Below are 23411 nucleotides of genomic sequence, written 5' to 3'. Positions count from 1 at the left end.
AGTTATCAGCCTATTCATGTTTTTTGATTCTTCTTGGTTGAGTTTTGGGAGCTTGTATTTTTCTAGGACTATGTCCGTTTCATCTAGGTTGTTCACTTTATAGGAATAGAGTTGTTCATATTATTTTTTTTAACAATCCTTTGAATTTCTGTGGGATTGGTTGTTATTTCGCCTCTTTCATTTCTGATTTTGTTTATTTGGGTGCTCTTTCTTTGCTTCTTATTGAGCTTGTATAGAAGTTCATCAATCTTGTTTATCCTTTCAAAGAACCAGCTTTTGGGTTTGTTGATTTTTGCATTGTTTTCTTGGTCTCTATTTCATTTATCTCCACTCTGACCTTTATTATTTCCTTCCTTCTGCTTATGCTAGGCTTTTCTTGTTGCTCTCTTTCTAACTCTTTGAATTTTAGGGTTAGGTAATTTATTACCGTTTTTCTTGTTTTTTTGCTGTAGGCTTGTAGAGCTATGAACTGCCCTCTCAAGACTGCTTTCATTGTGTCCCATAGATTTTAGATTGTTGTGTTTTCATTGTCATTTGTTGCCATGATGCATTTTATTTCTTCTTTGATCTCTCTGGAAAACCAATCATTGTTTAATAGCATTCTTTTTAGTCTCTAGGTGTTGGATTTTTTTATTGTAGTTCATTTTTAGTTTTATGCCATTTTGATCTGAGAAGATGCTTCATATGATTTATTTGCTTCCTATTTCTACTTTTTACAGCAGACCATTTAGCATTTCGTGCATTGCTGGTTTGGTGGTGATAAACTCCATTAGTCCTTTTTGTCTGTGAAGCTTCTGATTTCACCCTGAATTTTGATTGATAGCCTTGCTGGGTACAGTATTCTTGGATTCAGACCCTTTCTTTGCATGACTTCGTATATTTCATTCCATTCCCTTCTGGCCTGATGTGTTTCTGTTGAGAAATAAGTCGCTAGTCTGATAGGGGGTCCTTTGTAGGTAACTTTCTTCCTCTCTCTGGCCTCTTTTAAGATTCTTACTTTGTCGTTGGTGTTTGCCAATTTAATTATAATGTGCCTGGGCATCAGTCTTTTGGGGTTCATTTTGTTTGGGACTCTGTGAGCTTCTTGAATTTGTGTGAGTTTTTTCTTCCCTATATCAGGAAAGTTTTCTGTCATTGTTTCTTCAAACAGGTTTTCTATTGCTTGCTCAGTTTCTTCTCCTTCTGGCTCCCCTATTATGTGTATGTTATTTCGTTTCGTGTTGACCCAAATTTCCCTTAGGCTCTCCTCCTCCTTTTTAATTTTTTTTCTAGAAGCTGCTCTACTTAGGTATTTTTTACCTTGTATTCTAGCTCACTGATACGGTCCTCTGCTTCTTCTAGTCTACTGTTGATGCTTTCTATTGAGTTCTTTATAGCAGTGATGTATTTTTTATTTCTTTTTGGTTCTTCATTTCCTCTTAGTTCTTACACATATTGTTGAATTTGTCTTTCATTCTTTTCAGTGACCTTATGCCCATTTCTCTGAATTATTTCTCATACATATTGCTTGCCTCCATTTTGTATACTTTCTTTTCTGGTGATGTTGCTTTTTCTTTCATATGAGGACTGTTTCTTTGTGTCCCCATGATCTCTCTTCTCCGGGTATCTGGTTATGTAGCTCTCTCTCTCCTGCATTGATTTAAATGCACAAAATAAAACACAACAAGGCACAAGGCACTGAACACCAGTGCATTCATGGTACTAATAACCCCAAATAAAGGTGATCACCAGAGAAAAGAGAATTAGGGGATAATAGAAAAAAATGATTGCAAAAATGATACTGAGAAAAGGAAAATAAGTAAGAGAGAAAAGAAAGAGAAAAAAATAGGGGGGAACTATTTATATGGGGAGAAAACTCCAATAGAACAACCACTAATCCCAAATGATGTAAACAACAAACACACAGAGATGAATGCAAACTACAAACAACAACTAATAACAAGCGAAGAGAGGAAAAACAGAGGCAAAAAACAAACAAAAACAAAAACCAAAAACAAAAAGAGTAACAATCTCACAAACAAGCACAACAATAACCAATCTAATCAACAATCAAGCAAACAACAATAGGAAAGAGAGAAAGCAAGGCAAAAAAACAAAACAAATACAGAGCAAAAAGCCAAAACAGAACAAAAAACAATAACAAAAAAAAGAAGAACACAAAAAAGGGCAGAGAGAAAAAAATTGGATAGTGAAGAAAGAGAAGAGAGAGGTGTGTATGAACTTACAGCAGGGGATTGGAAATTAGATATATAAATAGGTGAAATTTTAACAGGGTGTAAAAAGAAGGAATGGGGAAAAATCTAAAGCAGGAATAGGGTAAGAGAGACAGGACAACAAAGGGGGAAAAGTGAGGAAGAGAGTGTTGGCATAAAGTTAAAGTTGAGATAGAGTAAAATGATGCTAAAGGAAAAATGAAAATAAAATGTAGAACACTAATCCTAAAATAAAATTAAAGAGAAAATAAAATGACACTTTAAAAAAAAAAAAGGTAGAATAGTAGTAGTAATAATACTGATTAAAAATAAAAATATAATAATTAAAAGGTAATTCAAGTGAGGAAAAAAAGAAAAAAAATTAGTTTCTTAAGTAAAAGATAAAAAAATAAAAATGTGCAGTAGTGAAGATCATTCACTTCCTCTACTGTTCTGTTTGGCAAGCCTGTTTCCTGTCTGGTAGTCAGGACAGTATTGAAGTTCCCTGCGTTCCACTGCTCCTCTGTGTTGTAAGCCACAGTCCTGATTTTCCAGCACCAGTATTTTTTTGTTTCTTAGACTCCTTTATTTGTGTTTACACAAGAGTCAATTTGTGATTCAACCCCTGGGTGGCAGTGTTTCTGGATTGACTTCTTGGATGTAAGTCCTCTCTAGCCATTATTTAGATTTTGTTTTCCTTTTCACACTTAATACTGGTTTGGGAGAATGGACTGCCCCAGAGCTGCTTCTCTGATTGTTACTCCCCACTCTGATCCTCAGGTTCCACAAACACAACTTTCCCCTGCAGTCTCTTAGAGTGTCCCCAATTGGGTGGTCCTATATACTGGGCTTAGTAATCAAAAGCAAGGATGTAAAGAGAAAAAAAGAGCCAGAGTAAGTGTGCGAACTCCAACTTTTACCCTCTGGCACTGTACACAATTCTGTGAACGTCTCTGGCACTAAGCAGCTGGCACACTGTTAAAATTTCAGGCTGCCTTTTTGCACCCAGTCCAGCTATGGGTTGCTTTTTAGAGTTCCCTTTTGCTAACAGCCTTGTGCAACCCCTTCCACATTCACGGATCACGCTAGCCCCAACAGCTGTGGATTTTGTGGGGAGCTGACTTCCCTGGAACCTCTAGCTCCCGTTGTGTGCATTTCTCTCTCCAGCCTGGATCTCAGACCTCACCTTTTCATAGGTGAAATCTGACCTTTCCATGAGGAGTCCGCATATTCGAGCTGCTTGAGATCTGGTGTTCCTGGGTTCGCTGCTGTTCTCTGGGTGTTGTTGTTGTAGATTCCCAGGATGTATAGGCTGATGATAACAGCCACTCTCGCCTTCAAGATGGCGTGGTCTCTGCGACAGATCTGGTTGCTCTGGGAGAGATTGCAGCAGCAGTGGAGGCTGCCTGGTCAGGGGAACCTGGTCCAGCAATCCCCAACAGTCCCTTGGAGTATAGCTGTCCCTCACCCACAAATATATACTCCACGTGCGACCACACACTCTCCTTTCATTCTCTCACTCACACACTATCTTGTAGTCTGCCTTCCTGTTGGCAGCCATCTTCCCAAAGATGGCTTTTATTTTGAGTGCAATATTGAGCCATTCTTTGGTTTTGAGCAAAGGAGATGCATCATGCAACTTAACTTTTAAAAGCATCCTTTTGAACCTAGAACAGACATTAGTAAACAAGACATTAGTGAAAAACCTAGTAAAATCTGCATACAGTCTGCATACAGACAGTTAATAGAATTGTGTCAATGTTAATTTCTTAATGTGGACAAATGTATTATGTAAGATGTTAAAATTAGGGAAACTGAGTGGAGGGCATATGGGCACTGTCTGTATTATCTTTTTAATTTCTCTGTAAATCTGAAACATTCCAAAATAAGAAGTTTATTAAGAAAATTAATTGCATACAAAGAGGGAAGATCTCATGTTAAGTGTCCTACCACCAAAACAAGGAACACAAAGAAATTTTGGAGATAATGGGTTTGTCTATCACCTTGATTATGGTGATGGTTTCATTAGTGTATGCATATGTCCAAAATCATCAACTTGTATAGATTAAATATGTGCAGCTTTTTGTTTATCAATTATACCTCTATAAAGCTATTTACATAATAGATTGTATTGCCATCTATATAAAAAAAGAAATAAAACTGCATTATAGGAAGAAAGGAGAGATCAACTGTTCCAGCCAGAGGCCTGGACCCCACTACACACCAATCGTTAACACGCCAAAAACACAAGTTGCATTACACACAGAAGGATGGCCATGGACTCATTCTAATGCTTGCCTGGTGGTCAACAGTAGAGGGGATCTCTCCTGAGACTCAGACTAGGAGAGAAGATTCCAAATACTCAGCAGGAGGGATGTTGGAATTACATAAATCATAAATAAGCAAACTTCAAAAGCTAATTTGAAAGCAAGCCAATAACATACATGAACAGAGCTCTTCAGATGTGTACAGTAGAACACTAGGATGAAGGCCTGTTTGTCCATAAACAGAAATCCTTAAATGTTCCTTTGTTGACACGGTATTGTATTTCTCCAACAATTAAATTCAGATTCTCTCTAAACATCAATGTGCTGATTTCTTCATTGCTTTACATCCACCACTTAATTTGTGGCCTGTGATTCTAATCACAACTTAGTTTAGATAAGTTACCATATCTATAATACTGATATCTATACTAATAAAAGGGTAATATGCTAATTAGACCAGGTGACCGGACAGCTTCTGGATGTCCAACTTCCTTGCAGAGAGTTAGGGGGTGACAGGCCAGCAGGGAGCAGTTGGGGGGTAGTCAGGCAGGCAGGTAGGCAGGTGATTGGTTAGAAGCCAGAGGTCCCAGATTGTGAGAGGGATGTCCGACTGCCAGTTTTGGCCTGATCCCAGCAGTTGGACATCCCCAGAAGGGACCCTGATTGGAGAGGGTGCAATCTGGGCTGACGGACCACCCCCCACCCCATGCACAAATTCCATGCACCGGGCTTCTAGTAATACTATAATACTACATGGTCAAAAGGCATGGATTTAAACTAGATGGCCAGGAAGGGTTGGAAGATGGCTACCAATGGGAAGGCAGACTGCAAGATAGTGTGTGAGTGGGAGAACAAAGGAAAAGTGTGTGGTCACATGGGGAGTGTTTGTTGGTGAGTTGAGGGACAGCTATACTCCAAGAGACTGTGGGGGACTGCTGGATGGGGTTACCCTGACAGGGTAGCCCCCACTGCTGCTAGGTACCCTCCCAGAGTGATAGGCTCTGACAAGGAGACCACGCCATCTTAAAGGGGAAAGTGGATGTTATCGGAAGCCTGAAAAGCCCAGGAATCTACAACTTGGCAACTATCGAACAGCTGCAAAACCAAGAACACTGGTCCCCAAGTGGCACGAGCACGCGGATTCAAAGGAGCCCTGCAACCCCTCATGGAAAGGTCAAATATCGACTGGGATAAGATGAGGTCTGTCATCCAGGCAGAAGAGAGAAACACGCACGTGGGAGCTGGAGAACCTGGGGAAGTCTGGGCCTAGGAAAATCTGTGGCCGTTGGGGCTGGCGTGATCCATAAATGTGGAAGGGGGTCTGCAGAGCTGCAAACAGAAGGGAACTCTAAAAAGCAACCCATAGCTGAACTTGGAGCAAAAGGGCAGCCTAAAAATTTTAAAAGTGTGCTGACTGCTTAGACCCAAGGGGAAAAAAGACTGCATAGACTTGCACGCAGCGCCAGAGTTCACACACTTACTCTGTCTCTCTTTTTTTTTTTCTCTCTTTAAATCCTTGTTTTTGATTACTAAGCTCAATACATAGGATCACCCAATTAGGGACACTCCAAGAGACTGCAGGGGAAAGCTGTTTTTGTGGAACCTGAGGATCAGAGCGGGGAATAACCAGCAGAGAACCAGATCTGGGGCAGCCTATTCCCAAAAACTGGTATTAAGTGCCACAGGGAAAACAAAACCCAAACACTAGCTAGAGAGGACCTATAAACCCATAAGTCAATCCAGAAACACTGCCACCCAGGAGTTGAATCACAAATTGACTCTTGTGTAAACACAAATAAAGGCGTATAAGAAACAAAGAAGTACTGCATGCTGGGAAATCAGGACTGTGGCCTACAACACTGAGGAGCAGTGGAACGCAGGGAACTTCAATACTGTCCTGACTAGGAAACAGAAGTGCCAAACAGAACAGTAGAGAAAGTGAATGACCTTCACTACTGCACATTTTTATGTTTTCCACCTTTTACTTAAGAAACAAATTTGTTTCTTTTTTCCTCACTTGATTTTACCTTTTTAATTATTACATTTTTATATTCAACCATTATTATTGCTACTACTATTTTACCTTTTGTTAAAAAAAGTGTCATTTTATTTTCTCTTTATTTTACTTTGGGATTAGTGTTCTACATTCTATTTTCATCTTTCCTTTAGCATCATTTTACTCTATCTCAACTTTACCTTTATGCCAACACTCTCTTCCTCACTTTTCCCCTTTTGTTGTGCTGTTTCTCTTACCCTATTCCTGCTTTAGATTTTCCCTATTCCTTCTTTTTATCCCCTGTTAAAATTTCACCCTACTTATATATCTAATTTCCAATCTCCAGTTCCAAGTCCATATACACCTCTCTCTTCTCTTTCTTCACTATCCAAATTTTTTTTCTCTCTGTCCTTTTGTTGTTGTTTGCTTGATTATTGATTATATCGTTTTTCATGCTTGTTTGTGAGATTGTTTCACTTTTCTTTTTTGTTTTTTCGTTTTGCTTTTCTTTGTTTTTTTGCTTCAGTTTTCCCTCTCTTCACTTGATAGTAGTTGTTTTTTTTAATATATTTTATTGATATTGTACAGAGAGGAATAGAGAGGGATAGAGAGCTAGAAACATCGATGAGAGAGAAACATCGATCAGCTGCCTCCTGCACACCCCCTACTGGGGATGTGCCCACAACCAAGGTACATGCCCTTGACTGGAATCGAACCTGGGACCTTTCAGTCCCCAGGCTGACGCTCTATCCACTGAGCCAAACCAGTTAGAGCGATATTAGTTGTTGTTCGTAGTTTGCATTCATCTCTAGGTCTTTGTTGCTGGAATTTGTTGGGATTATTGGCTGTTCTGTTGGAGTTTTCTCCCCATATAAATAGTTTTTTCCCCTCTTCTTTCTTATTCCTTCTTTTCTCTCTTACTTTTTTTTCTTTTTCCCAATTTCATTTTTGCCCTCCTTTTTTTTTTTCTCTTCTTCTTTCTTTCTTATCCTCTAATTCACCTTTCTCTGGTGGTCACCTTTATTTGGGGTTATTACTATTGTGAATATATTTATGTTCAGGGCCTTGTACATTGTGCCTTGTTGTGTTGTTTTTTGTGCCTTTAATCAAAGCAGGAGAGAGAGAACTACATAACCAGACACCAGGAGAAGAGAGATCATGGAGAGACAAAGAAAGAGTCTGCATATGAAAGAAAAGCAGGCATCACCAGAAAAGGAAGTAAACAAAATGGAGGCAAGCAATATGCATGAGAAAGAATTCAGAGAAATGGGAATAAGGTCACTGAAAAGAATGGAAAACAAATTCAACAATATGTGTAAGAACCAAGAGGAAATGAAGAAGAACCAAAAAGAAATGAAAAATGACATCATTGCTATAAAGAACTCAATAGAAAGTATCAACAGTAGACTAGAAGAAGCAGAGGACCGCATCAGTGAACTAGAGGACTAGTTAGGAAAAAATACCCAAATAGAGCAGCTTCTAGAAAAAAATTTAAAAAGAAGGAGGAGAGCCTAAGGGAACTTTGGGAAAACACGAAATGAAACAACATTCGCATAATAGCGTTGCCAGAAGGAGAGGAAACTGCAAAAGGAATAGAAAACCTGTTTGAAGAAACAATGACAGAAAACTTTCCTGATATATGGAAGAAAAAACGCACAAGAATCAAAGAAGCTCACAGAGTCCCAAACAAAATGAACCCCAAAAGACCGATGCCCAGGCACATTATTATTAAATTGGCAAACACCAACGACAAAGTAAGAATCTTAAAAGAGGCCAGAGAGAGGAAGAAAGTTACCTACAAAGGACCCCCTATCAGACTAGCGACTTATTTCTCAACAGAAACACATCAGGCCAGAAGGGAATGGAATGAAATATACGAAGTCATGCAAAGAAAGGGTCTGAATCCAAGAATACTGTACCCAGCAAGGCTATCAATCAAAATTGAGGGTGAAATCAGGAGCTTCACAGAAAAAAAAAGGACTAAGGGGCTTTATTACCACCAAACCAGAAATGCGAGAAATGCTAAAGGGTCTGCTGTAAAAAGAAGAAATAGGAAGCGAAGAAGGAACACAGGGGTAAAAAATAAAAATGGCAACAAACAAGTACCTATGAATAATAACTTTAAATGTAAATGGATTAAATGTCCCAATCAAAAGACATAGGGTGACGGATTGGATAAGAAAACATGGGCCACATATCTGCTGTCTACAGGAAACACACCTCAGAAAAAAAGATGCACACAAACTGATGGTGAAGGGATGAAAAAAGGTTTTTCAGGTGAATGGAAATGAAAAAGAATAACAACCTGGGGTAACAATATTTATATCTGAAAAATTAGATCTCAAAGTGAAGGACATAAAAAGAGATCAGGAAGGCCACTTCATAATACTAAAGGGAGCAATCCAATAAGAAGAAATAACTCTGGTAAACATATATGCACCCAATACAGGAGCACCCAAATACATAACAAAACTTTTGAGGATATCAAGGGAGAGAGTGACAGCAATACAATCATAGTAGGGGAATTTAATACCCCACAATCACTACTGGACAAATCCTCTAAAAAAAATCAGCAAAGAAACATCAATCCTAAATGACTCACTAGACCAGATGGAATTAATTGACATCTTCAGAACATTTCACCCGAAAACAACAGAATATACATTCTTCTCAAGTGCATATGGGTCATTTCAAAGGTAGACCATATATTGGGTCACAGGCAAGGTCTCTTCAAATTCAAGAAGATAGAAATCATATCAAGCATCTTCTCAGTTCAAAATGGCATAAAACTGGAAATCAACTACAATAAAAACAATCCAAAAAAATCAAACATTGGAGACTAAATAGCATGCTATTAAACAATGATTGGGTTACCACAGAGATCAAAGAAGAAATAAAAAACATCATGGCAACAAACAATAATGAAAACACAACAATCCAAAATCTATGGGACACAATAAAAGTAGTCTTGAGAGGGAAGTTCATAGCTCTACAAGCCTACTGCAAAAAAACAAGAAACAATGGTAAAAATTACCTAACCATACAACTCAAAGAGTTAGAAAAAGAGCAACAAGAAAATCCCAGTGTAAGCAGAAGAAAGGAAATAATAAAGATCAGAGCGGAGATAAATGACATTGAGACAAAAAAAAAAATACAAAAGATCAACAAATCCAAGAGCTGGTTCTTTGACAAGATTGATGAACCTCTAGCCAGGCTCACCAAGAAGCAAAGAGAGAGGACCCAAATAAACAAAATCAGAAATGAAAGAGGCGAAATAACAACAGAACCCACAGAAATACAAAGATTATTAAAAAATACAATGGACATCTCTATTCTAACAAACTAGACAACCTGCAGGAAATGGACATATTCCTAGAAAAATACAACCTTCCAAAACTCAATCAGGAAGAATCTAAACATCTCAATAGGCCAATAACTATGGAAGAAATTGAAGCAGTCATCAAAAAGCTTCCAGCAAACAAAAGCCCAAGGGCAGACGGCTTCACAGGGGAGTTTTACCAAACATTCAAGGAAGAGCTAAAACCTATCCTCCTCAGACTATTCCAAAAAATTCAAGAGGAAGGAACACTTCCAAGCTCCTTCTATGAATCCAGCATCGCCCTAATACCAAAAGCAGATAAAGACAACACAGAGAAAGAGAATTGCAGTCCAATATCTCTCATGAATATAGATGCCAAAATCCTCAACAAAATTCTACCAAATAGGATTCAGCAGTACATCAGAAAGATCATACATCATTACCAAGTAGGATTTATCTCAGGAATGCAAGGATAGTACAATATCCGAAAATCAATAAATGTGATACATCACATAAACAAATTGAGAGATAAAAATCGCGTAGTCATATCAATTGATGCAGAAAAAGCATTTGACAAAATCCAACAACCGTTCTTGATCAAAATTCTCAGGAAGGTGGGAATAGAAGGATCATACCTCAATATAATAAAAGCCATATACGATAAACCCACAGACAACATCATACTCAATGGGCAAAAACTAAAACCATTACCACTAAGAACAGGAACAAGACACGGATGCCCACTTTCACCACTCCTGTTCAACATAGTACTGGAAGTATTAGCCATTGCGATTAGACAAGAAGAAGAAATAAAAGGCATCTGAATTGGAAAAGAAGAAATAAAACTGTCCTTATTTGCAGATGACATGATATTGTACATAAAAAACCCTAAAGACTCCATCAAAAAACTATTAGACTTAATAAATGAATTTGGCAATGTGGCAGGATGTAAAATTAACTCCAACAAGTCTATGGCATTTCTATACACCAATAGTGAACTTACAAAAAGAAAGACTAAAAAAGCAATCCCATTTACCATCACACCAAAAAAATTAAGATACCTAGGAATAAACTTAACTGATGAGGTAAAAACTTATAAGCAGAAAACTACAGGAAACTGAAAGAACAGATAGAGGAAGACATAAACAGATGGAAGAACATACCATGTTGATGGATTGGAACACTCAACATCATTAAAATGTCCATACTACCCAAAGCCATCTATAGATTCAATGCACTCCCCATTAAAATACCAATGGCATATTTCACAGACCTCGAAAGAACTCTCCAAAAATTCACCTGGAAGGAAAAAAGACCCTGAATAGCCACAGAAATCCTGAGAATGAAGAACAAAGTAGGTGCGATCTCAATACCAGATTTCAAGCTGTATTACAAAGCCACTTTTCTCAAAACAGCCTGGTATTGGCACAAGAACAGACATATAGACCAATGGAGTAGAATAGAGAACCCAGATATCCACCCAACCACTATGCTCAATTAATATTTGACAAAGGAGGCATGAACATACCATGGAGTCAAGATAGTCTCTTCAATAAATGGTGTTGTGAAAATTGGACAGATACATGCAAAAAAATGAAACTAGACCACCAACTTACACCATACACAAAAATAAACTCAAAATGGATAAAGGACACATAAGACAAGAAACCATAAAAATACTAGAGGAATCCACAGGCAGCAAAATCTCAGACATATGCCGAAGCAACTTCCTCACTGATACCACTCATAGGGCAATGGAAACTAAAGAGAAAATAAACAAATGGGTCTATATAAAAATAAAAAACTTCTGCACAGCAAAAGAAACCATCAACAAAACACAAGAAAACCCACTGTATGGGAGAACATATTTGCAATGTTATCACTGATAAAGGTTTAATCTGCAATGTTTATAGGGAACTTATACAACTTAATAAAAGAAAGATAAATGATCCAATAAAAACATGGGCAATGGACCTAAATAGAATCTTTTTGAAAGAAGACAGAAGAAAGGCCAAGTGACATATGAAAATATGCTCAAAGTCACCAATTATCCTTATCCGAGAGATGCAAATGAAAATGACAATGTGGTACCATCTCACACCTGTCAGAATGGCTATCATCAACAAATCAACAAAGGACAAGTGCTGGCAGGATGCGGAGAAAAAGGAACCCTCGTGCACTGCTGGTGGGAATGCAGACTGGTGCAGCCACTGTGGAGAACAGTATGGAGTTTCCTCAAAAAACTAAAAATGGAACTTCCATTTGACCCAGTCATCCCACTTCTAGGAATATATACCAAGAAACTAGAAACACCCATCAGAAAGGATATATGCACCCCTATGTTCATAGCAGCACAATTCACCATAGTTAAGATTGGAAACAGCCTAAATGCCCATTAGCAGATGAGTGGATTAGAAAACTATAGTAGATCTACACAATGGAATACTACACTGCTATAAAAAAGAAGGACTTCTTACCATTTGCAGCATCATGGATGGATCTGGAGAGCATTATGTTAAGTGAAATAAGCCAGGCAAGGAAAGAAAAATACCACATGATCTCAGTCTTTTATGGAAAATAAAGAACATTATAACCCTATGAACAAAAAGTTAGATACAGAGGCAGTAAAGAATCGAACAGACTGTCAAATTACAGCGGGAAGGCTAGAAAGTGTTGGGGAGAGGGGGAAAGAGATCAACCGAAGGACTTGTATGCATGCATATAAGCACAAGCAATGGACACAAGACACTGCAGGGGGTGGGATGAGGGCATGCAACAAGAGGTAGGGGTGGCTGGGGGAAGGTCAATGGGGAAAAAAAGATTTATGTACTGCTATATGTAATACTTTAAACAATAATAAATAAATAAATAAATAAATAAATAAATAAATAAATAGATAGATAAATAAAAACAAACTAGATGGTCATTGGCAGTTCTTCCAGAGTTTCATCACCTCCATGTCTAAGGTGCATAATTGAATTGTCATTTGCTTAAGGGTTCAAGCTTTTCTGCATTCATTCTGGTCACTTTTTTCCTATTAGAAAAAGCTGCTTCCTCTCCTGAAATCCCTTCTATCTATGTTACATTGCTTAAATTTCTTATTACTTGCAATTTAGCAATAACAAAATAGTGACATTTGCACTAATATGTAATTGATACCTATTTGTGGAGCATGGGGAGAAGTACTTATTTAAATTTTTATATTTGTTGGTCAATCTTTATTGTTGAAAGATTGCAGATGTCCACTCTTTTTCCCCATTGACCCCATCTAACTCCACCCGCCCCCCACACCAGGCCTTCAACCCTATTGTCTGTGTCCTTGGGTTATGCATATATACATACAAGTTCTTAGGTTGATCTCTTCCCACCCACCCAGGCCTTCCCTCTGAGATTCAACAGTCTGTTCCATGTTTCTATGTCTCTGGATCTATTTTGTTCATCAGTTTATTTTGTTTTTTGTATTCCACATATGAGTGATATCATGTGATACTTGTTGTTCTGTGACTGGCTTATTTCACTTACATAATACTCTCCAGGTCCCTGTATTCTTTTCAAAAGAGTAAGAGATCCTTCTTTTTACTGCTCCTTAGTATTCAATGGTATAAATGTCCACTCATCTACTGATGGGCACTTGGGCTGTTTCCAGATCTTAGCTATTGCAAACTGTGCTGCTATAAAAATGGGTGTGCATACATTCTTTCTGATTGGTGTTTCAGGTTTCTTAGGATATATTGCTAGAAGTGGAATCACTGGGTCAAATGGAAGTTCCATATTTAATTTTTTGAGAAGACTCATATTTTTTCCATAATAGCTGTACCAATCTGCATTCCCACCAGCAGTGTCCTAGAGTTCTCTTTTCTCTATACCCCCGCCCGCACATGTCATTTGTTGATTTGTTGATCGTAGCCATTCTGACTGGTGTGAGATGATACTTCATTGTAGTTTTATTTTGTGTCTCTTGTATGATTTGTGACTTTGAGCATTTTTTATATGTCTTTGCCCATCTGTATGTCCACTTTTAAATGGTGTCTATTTAAGACCTTTGCCCATTTTTTAATTGGATTATTTGTCTTCCTTTTGTTAAGTTGTATGAGTTCCTTATATATTTTGGAAATTAACCCTTTATCAGATGTATTATTGGGAAATATGTGCTCCCATACAGTGGGCTCCCTTTTGGTTTTGTTGATAGTTTTTTTTGCTGTGCAGATGCTTCTTATTTTAATGTAGTCCCATTTGTTTATTTTCTCCTTAGTTTCTTTTGCCTTAGGTCCTCTGTAAACATATTGCTATGAGAGATGTCTGAGATTTTGGTTTCCTATTGGATTTTTATGGTTTCATGACTGGTTTGTGACTGGCCCTGAGTATCCTGTTTGGAGCTATCAGCAATCCATAGCTTGTGGCTCCCTCTGCTGGGCTTGAGTGCCTTTGGAAAGGACCAAGATGTGCACAAGGGTCTTGCTTTTCCTAGCCCTGAGTTTAGAAGGACATCAGGCAGAGACTCAAAGCCTACAAAGATCCACCTCTGCTATAGTCTGGTTGTTGTTCTCAGTCTTAATTAGCCTAGGGCAGTGGTCGGCAAAATCATTAGTCAACAGAGCCAAATATCAACAGTACAACGATTGAAATTTCTTTTGAGAGCACAATTTTTTAAACTTAAACTTCTTCTAACGCCACTTCTTCAAAATAGACTCGCCCAGGCCATGGTATTTTGTGGAAGAGCCACACTCAAGGTGCCAAAGAGCCGCATGTGGCTCGCCAGCCGCAGTTTGCCGACCACGGGCATAGGACTATGGACCATAGCAAGGCATGGACTCCACAGGGTGGGGCAGGATTTTTTCCAACAGGATGGGACAATTGCTTCTCTGTCCCCAGGCAAAAGCTGCCTGGATGGTAAAGGTTTGGTGGAAAAAGGTGTTCTCTGCAGTATGAGGGAATGACTCAGCACAGGAAACCAGGTGCTGCGTTTTGAGCTCTAACCCCAGAGCTTCCAAGCCTGGATTCTCCTCACATAGCTCTAGACCACTCTGCCCTCCTGCTGCTGGAGCCCAAGGTGAGTGGCTGCACATGAAATTTTGTGCATTGGCCCTTTAAGAGGGAGCCTGCATTTCCATCTCTCTCTCCCTAGCAGACAGCAACCCCACTGCTTTTCACAGCCAGATGTTATGTGGGCACCTATCTCAGTTCAGGTGCTCTAGGCTGGGAAGCCCAAATTGGGGCTTATATCCCAGAGTTCTCAGTGGGAGCCCCCCACAGCTCAGATATCCTTCCAGAAATTCAGTTGCTGTCTGTGGGAATCCAGCTAGCCCTTCAACACCTCACTTTCTACTAGTCTCTATGTGATCTCCACTTTCCTTGATTATCAGGATTCTTTCCAGCTAGGCTTCATTGATTTTTTAGGGTGGTATTTCTGTATTTTAGTTGTATTTCTAGTTTGATCCTGGGAGAGTGTCTGTGTAGCTTCCACTTACTCCACTGCCATTTTGAAACCAGGAAGACTTTTTTTCAAAGAAAATCAAATCTATCTTTAAGTTAAGCATCAATGTCATCCTCATTCCTAGTAGTGAGCAACCTTTTTTGAGAAGATAACTTGGCCCAGTGAACTAGCACTCATATGTGGTATCATGCATAAGTGGGTCATTGTTGCTTTTTGTTTTTCTGCATACCATATCCCTATTAACTTTACCTTGGGGCGAAAAATGAAATGTTCTAACTTACAAAGTGATGACATACTGAAAATTGGATGAATTACTTTCTTTTCTAAGAAAAAGAATACTTCTTTAGAAGTATTCATTTATCCCCAGGAACTCCAAGGGCTTTGAAAGACATGAATGAGCTTCACATTACTGCCATTATTTTTTAAGGAAACATCCATTAATTATTCAAAGTAAGCTAAGGGGTATTTCAGAGACACAGCAAAGTATTTCAATAAATACCTCCAAATATCTTATATAGTTGTTTATTATTTATGATGCTTCTATAATGTGTTCTCCCCTTTATAAAATGCAGTGACCCTAGGTCTTTTTCTTTAGAATGTCAAAATAAATAAATGACTATAAAAGCTGGGCTAACTAGCTTAAGTTCATCTTTTATAAGATTGACATCTTAAAGCAATTTGTAGAATTAAGGAAAAGCTAAACCCATCTAGTATTAATAAAAATAGGACCATATGTTTTTAAAGCTGTATCAATTATATATTACCTTTTCATAAATTAACTTGTTTGAGCCTTAGAATAACTCTGAGATATAGTTAAAACAGATATGCCATCTCCATTTTGTAGATGGGGCAACTGAAGCTAAGAGAAGTGTCACAACTTTCCCAAAGTACACACATGAAAAAGGAGAAAAAAATAACAAATAAACTAGTCTTTGATATTTGATCCAATGATCAATGTCAGGCTACAGAGCTTTGAGTGGAATTACTTGTATTAGTATGAAAATGCATCAGTCGGTTTTCTCCTTCCCAGATGAAACTGGAAAAGGCTTAAGGTAATTTTGTAATCATGTGTCTTCCTGTCAATATATTACAAATTACTTGCAAGTATACTCACTTGCTTTCACATCACTGTTAAAAAAGAAGTATAAACAGATAGAACTCACTGTGATGGTTAATATTGCCTTAACAGATGGACAACTTTCTCCTGAAATGAATGTGTTTAGAAGAAATTATACCCGTCTCCAAGATATGCATCTTTTAAGCCCACAGATGCCCAGCAGATGTGAACATTCCTAGAAATTCTGCTGTAATTTGTGTTTCCTAAATGAGTCTCTTACCCAGCTTAGTATTCTGAAGGTGAGTATAGGAGACTAGAGGGGAGGGCAAGGCACTCACACTGGCCCTGTTACTTTCTAGGTAGGGTAACTTTATGGATAATAAAAATAGAGGATAAAAAGGAAGATCAGAATTACTATAATGCAGAGACTGTTATATTTCTATAGCTACCTCACTTTTATAATCAAATTTCATCATGCACTACTCAATTTATACCCAACTTAACGTTGTCTCTCCAAGTATGAGTAAAAAATAGGTTTCACCCTACATCTTGTACATTCCAGAAAAATGTTTCCTAATATTTAGGTTAGCTCAAATAGCTCACTATTTAGAGAGGCCTAATATGCAACAAATTACAGTGTATCCTAATAAGTAAACAGCAAATGTCTTGCCATGAGCTCTAAGTACTTATTTTAAAATAAAACAACAGATATTTAGTATTCATTTATTATGAACCAAAAGAGTTCTACACATAATCATCATCTTCACCATCATCATCTTGTTTTTTAATAATTTTAATTAATAATAGAAACGGTGTAAATTCCTGATTATTATATCAAAGTTTAAAATATATTAGGTTAAAATTAAGTTTTTCACCTACCTTAGAATCTACTGAATCTTAATTTTCCCATGACGTTTGATATGGCGTTAATTTGTACTTATGAAGTAAGGAAAGTTTTTCATCAGCATATAATTGCATATAAAATTGAAAAGGGAAACAGTAACCTAAGTACTTTGGGGTGATGACTGCAATTTTTGTAGTCAAACATATGGACCAGGGGGAGTTTTACTTCATTATCAGTATTTGGAGTTCCATTAAAGAAAATAGTGGTAGAAAATCCATCCTATGAATTTTTCATCTTAAACTCCCAGTGAAATACTTTTTTAAATTTTGGAAGTAAATGTCTGATCTAAGAAGTTATATATTTTCGCCTAAAGTTAAATTAAAAGACATAACATTTCTTAGTAAGAAGTGTGCTAAAGATAAATTTTAGGGGCATCAATAATATTGAAATCCTATATGGCCTTTATTATATTTAGGTATGATCCCTCTATTCCCACCTTGCTGAGAGTTTTTATAAAAATAGCTGCTGGATTTTGTCAAATGCTTTTTCTGCATCTATTGATATAATCATGTGATTTTTGTATTTCAATTTGTTTATGTGATGTATCACATTTATTGATTTGGGAATAGTGTACCAGCCTTGCATCCCTGGAATAAATCTCACTTAGTCATGGTATATGATGGATCTGATTTGCTAATATTTTGTTGAGGATTTTAGCATCAATGTTCATCAGGAATATTGGCCTGTAATTCTCTTTCTTTGTAGTGTATTTATTAGGTTTTAGAATTAGGATAATGCTTTCCTCATAAAAAGAGTTTGGCAGTGTTCCTTCCTCTTGGATTTTTTTTTAATTGTTTGAGAAGGATAGGTGTTAGTTCTTCTTTGAATGTTTGGTAAAATTCCTGTGTTATGTTGTCCAGATTAGGGCTTTTGTTTGCTAGTGTTTTGTTTTTTTTTAAATTACTGCTTAAATTTCATGAGTTATTAGATATTCGGGTACATCATAATCAATAAGCAAAAATTAAAATCATCTCCCCTAAGAATAGGAACAAGATAGGGATGACCGCTTTCACCATTCTTATTCAAAAACTAGAGGCCCTTTGTGCACAGGTAAGGTCCCTAGGCCTGGCCAGCAATCAGGGCCCATTGGGGCCTTCTGTTTGCCAGCCAGGGCCTCCCTTCCCCGGCTGACGGCTGCCAGCTGGGGCCTTCCTTCATTCCGCACTGCCCTCTGGTGGTCAGTGCATGTCATAGCGAGCATTCAGTCTCTTGGTCAAACTCCTGTGGGGGCAATTTGCATAGTAAGCTTTTATATATAAAGATAATACTCAATGTCCTGGCCACAGTGATCTGAAAAGAAGAAACCATAAAGGCATCCAAATTTGAAAAGAGGAAGTAAAACTCTCATTATTTGCAGATGACATGATATGGTATGTAGAAAACCCTAAAGACTACACCAAAAAAACACTAGATTTAATAAATGAATTCAGCAACGTAGCAGGATACAAAATTAAGACCCAGAAGTCAATGACATTTTTATGCACCAATAATGAATTCTCAGAAAGAGAAACTGAAAAAAAGAAAACAACCCCATTTACCACTACAACAAAAAATTAAGATATTTAGAAATAAACTTAGCCAAGGAGGTAAAAGACCTGTACTCAGAAAACTAGATGCTGTTGAAAAAAGAGATAGAAGAAGATATAAACAAGTGGAAGATTATACTGTGTTCATAGACTGGTAGAATTAACATCATTAAAATTTCCATGCTACCCAAATCAATTTATAGATTTAATATAACCCCTATTAAAATACTAATGGCATATTTCACAGATCTAGAACAAACACTACAAAAATTTATATGGAACCAAAAAAGACCCCAAATAGCCACAGTGATCTTGAGAAAGAAGAACAAAGTTGGAGGGATCAAAAAAAAACAGATATCAAATTATACTACAAAGCCACTATAATCAAAACAACCTGATACTGGCACAAGAACAAGCATGTAGATCAATGGAACAGAATAGTAAATCCATAAATTGACCCAAGCCATTATGCTCAATTAATATTTGACAAAGAAGGCAAGAACATACAATGGAGTAAAGACAATCTCCTCAATAAAGGTGCTGGGAAAATTGGACAGATACATGCAAAAAAAAAAAAGAAAAGAAAAGAAACTAGACCACCAACTTACACAGTACACATGAATAAACTCAAAATGAATAAAGGACTTGAATGTAAGTCTTGAAACCATAAAGATCCTAGAAAAAAACCATGGCCAGCAAAATCTCTGACTTATTTCATAGCAATATATTTGCCCATACATTTCCTAGGGCAAGGGAAACTAAGAAAAAAATACACAAATGGGACTACATCAAACTAAAAAGCTTTTGCACAGCAAAAGAAACCATCAACAAAACAACAAGAAAGGCAACTGCATGGGAAAACATATTTTCCAATGATACATCTGATAAGGGGTTAATTTCCAAAATATATAAGGAACTCATACAACTTAACTAAAGGAAGACTAACAACCCAATTTAAAAATGAGCAAAGTACCTAAATAGATACCTCTCCAAAGTGGTCATACAGATGGCCAAGAGACATATGAAAAAAATATTGTAAGTCACTAATCATCAGAGGTGGAAATTAAAAAAAGAATGAGGTATCACCACACACCTGTCAGAATGGCTATCATCAACAAATTTATAAGTGACAAGTGCTGGTGAGGTTGTGGGGAAAAGGGAACCCTAGTACACTGTGGTGGGAATGCAGGCTGGTGCAGTCATTATGTAAAATAGTATGGAGTTTCCTCAATAAATTAAATATAGAACTGTCCCAGTGATCCCACTTTGAGGAATATATCCTAAGAAACCTGAAACACCAATCAGAAAGAATGTATGCACCCCTATGTTCACAATTTACCATAGCTAAGATTTGGAAACAGCCTAAGTGCCCATCAGCAAATGAGTGGATAAAAAGCTGTGGTACATCTACACAATGGAATACTATGCTGCTGTAAAAAAGAAGAATATCTTACCCTTTGAGACAGCATAGAGGGACCTAGAGTATTATGCTAAGCAAAATAAGCCAGTCAGAGAAACACAAGCATCACATGACCTTACTCATATGTGTAATCTAATGAACACAATAAATTGATGAACAAAATATATTTAGAGACAGAAAAGCATGGGACAGACTGATTATATATATATATATATATATATATATATATATATATATCCCATGAACACAAACAATAGTGTGGTGAAGGCCTGGGGTTGGGAATGTGTGGGGGGTAGAAGGGGTCCATAGGGAAAAAGGGGACATCTGTAATACATTCAACAATAAAGATATATTAAAAATAATAATAATGTTTGATGTCCTTGTAGAAAACCAATCTATCTCTACCTATTCCAGGAAATATTACTCAAAGCTCTTCTCTGTCCATAATTTTGAAAAATTCTGTCAGTTTTATAGAGATTGACTTATTAAAATATCTTAATCTAGGTTTGATATTTATATTTCTTCATACTTATTTAGCCCTTTCAGTATTACCTTTAACAATGCCATTGATGTTTGTCATAAGAATATTATGTCTAAATTCTTCGCTGCTTTGTCAATTCTAATATTTCCTTAACAACAGATATTCCCCCTCCTTGTCCCACCTAGTTTCTCCTTTCCTCTTAACAAAAAAAATATTTTTGGGAAAAATTCAGACTCTGTGTCTTTATCACCCCTCAATAACTCAATTGTCAAAGAAAGATGACTTCTTTGTTGTTAAATCCAACATTCACATTTCTATTTTTTCATATATTTCTCAGTAATAGTCAGTATTGTTGACTGCTCCTTCCTTGACACACTTCCCTTCCTTGTCCTTCATTACACTGCACTTCTTTCTGCCTTATGGGACATTCCAAGTCACTCTGCTTTGCTTGCTTCTCTATGAGGTCTCTAATAATCAGTGATGCTCTAGTTTTCTGTACCTCCCCAGTCACAACTTGTAGCTTTTAATACCATTTATGTGCTTCTGGCTTCCAAATTATCTGCCTGTGCTTGAGACCTGCCTGGTACATCAGACTCATTTATGCATATACCAATTTGTTACATCCACTTAGATATTGTATTGGGGATGCACTTCACAGGACATTCCAAAAGAGAACTCTTAATTTCACCCTCTACCATACCTATTCCTCTCTAACACTTTGCAGTCTTAATAAATAAATTTACATCACAGAAAATAGGAGAGATTACTATAACGAAGTCCTGAATAGGCAGAAAGACATTAGATCTGTGAACAGGTGGAAGTGTTAAGTTTTGCTGGGAAAACAGTTCACAGTGACCAAAAAGAAAGCAAGATATATGAGCACAGATGCAGGTTGTGGTGGTGGGAGTTTGTGAAAATGATCTTTTCACATTTACTGACATGGGAAGCAAGTTCTTCAGCTGAGACACATTGTGGAGGAGGAGTTGAGCACTGCACTAAAATCACATCAAGCTTCAGAACAAACTACTAAACTCCCCGTGTAGTGATGGGGCATCCTTTCCTCAAAGGAGACATGAATCCACCATGGTTATCTATGGAATATTTTTATAAACTTCACCAAAGAGCTAAAACAAAGTACTCTTTGATTTTTTTTTTTTTTTTACAGAGAGGAAGGGAGAGGGATAGAGAGTTAGAAACATCAATGAGAGAGAAACATCGATCAGCTGCCTCCTGCACACTCCCCACTGGGGATGCGCCCACAACCAAGGTACATGTCCTTGACTGGAATCGAACCCGGGACTCCTCAGTCCGCAGGCCGACGCTCTATCAATTGAGACAAACCAGTTAGGGCACAAAGTACTCTTTTAAGACTAAAAACTTTCAGTAGTTTGCCTTTGGAAGAGTGCTAGTCCATCAATATATAAAACAAAGTTTGTTGCAACCAGGCTCAATCAGTTTCAAACATATTCCTTCAGAAGATAAAATCAGGAATCTAGCTGAACAGTTGTTCTTGAAAACCTCAATTAGGTCATGGAGGACAAAGGAAAATTGTAGGAAAGCCCACTGGCAAACAGTGAGGAATGCAGGATTGTTGTGTGTCATGAGAAATATATCCTCATGGAGAAGAATAGTGAGATTTTTATTGAGCAAAGAAAAGGCTGTGCTGTCTAGAAGATAAAAAGACTAAATGGCAAGCAATATGAATATATGGATATCTATTTCAGCAACAAATCAAAAGATAGAATTTCTTGATCTGGCTTAAATAAAGGTCCAAGCATTAACCTTAGTTTGTAAACTTATGACTATTGGTTGCTCATAAGCTTATCTCAGCAGCATCACAGACTCATAATAATTAGAAAGTTCTCAAAGATCACTTAGAACATCCTCTTTGTCTGGGCAGGATCATTTTTAACACATAACCATGGAGACTGTGCAAGAAAATGTCCTGTGATGGAGACCAATGATCTATCTCAGAGGTAGTGTAGCTTGATGGTTAAGAGGATGTTTTCTGGAGCAAGACTGTCTGGATTCAAACTGTATATTTCTTAAAAAGAGCATGCCCTTCTTATTCATAATTGCTCCCTTCAGGGCCTCATACTCAATACCTTATGTGAGTATTTGCTCAAGATCTACATGCTGAATAACTGGCAACCCTACCTACTTTTAAAGGACAATCTATCTGATTTCTAAGTGTTCTGATCTTCAAGTTAAACAGTTCCAAATTTTTCACTAATTCTTCATATGTCATCATTTCATCTCCCACTCAGTTTCCTTTCAACATATTCCAGTCTTTCAAAGATTCTTGTAAAATGTGGCAGCCAGAACTGAACACAACGTGGTACACATGGCTTGACAAATACTAATATGATAGATTCATCAGTTCCCTAAAGTGGACATTATTTTTCTATAAATGCAACAAATAACAAATGCATTCTGAAGAATAGCTGATTTACTAGTATTCCACCACTACACCATTAATGTGTTTTCCTAACAGTTGTATTTCATATGAAAAGCATGTATCATCCATACTCAAAATATAATGAATAGATTTGTTTTTTATGAAGGACTGAGGTTGAGGACTGTAGATATCTAAATACCTACATGCTTCTAATTCACCTTCCTGAGGTCACCTACAGATTCATAGTCATAAATAACTACTAAAGTACCTAAAAGTATGAGTTTAACCTTTCTTGTGAGGCTATGTTTTCTGCCAGTAAACATACATGGACAATAGATTATAGAATCTGTATTGAAAAAAAATTGGGTAATACCCACCATCAGCTCATGAGTATATACAACAAGATGTAATCAACCA

The sequence above is a fragment of the Plecotus auritus genome (assembly GCF_963455305.1).
Source record: "Plecotus auritus genome assembly, chromosome: X".
Classification (NCBI taxonomy): Eukaryota; Metazoa; Chordata; class Mammalia; order Chiroptera; family Vespertilionidae; genus Plecotus; species Plecotus auritus.
Note: the sequence above shows the minus strand (reverse complement) of the source record.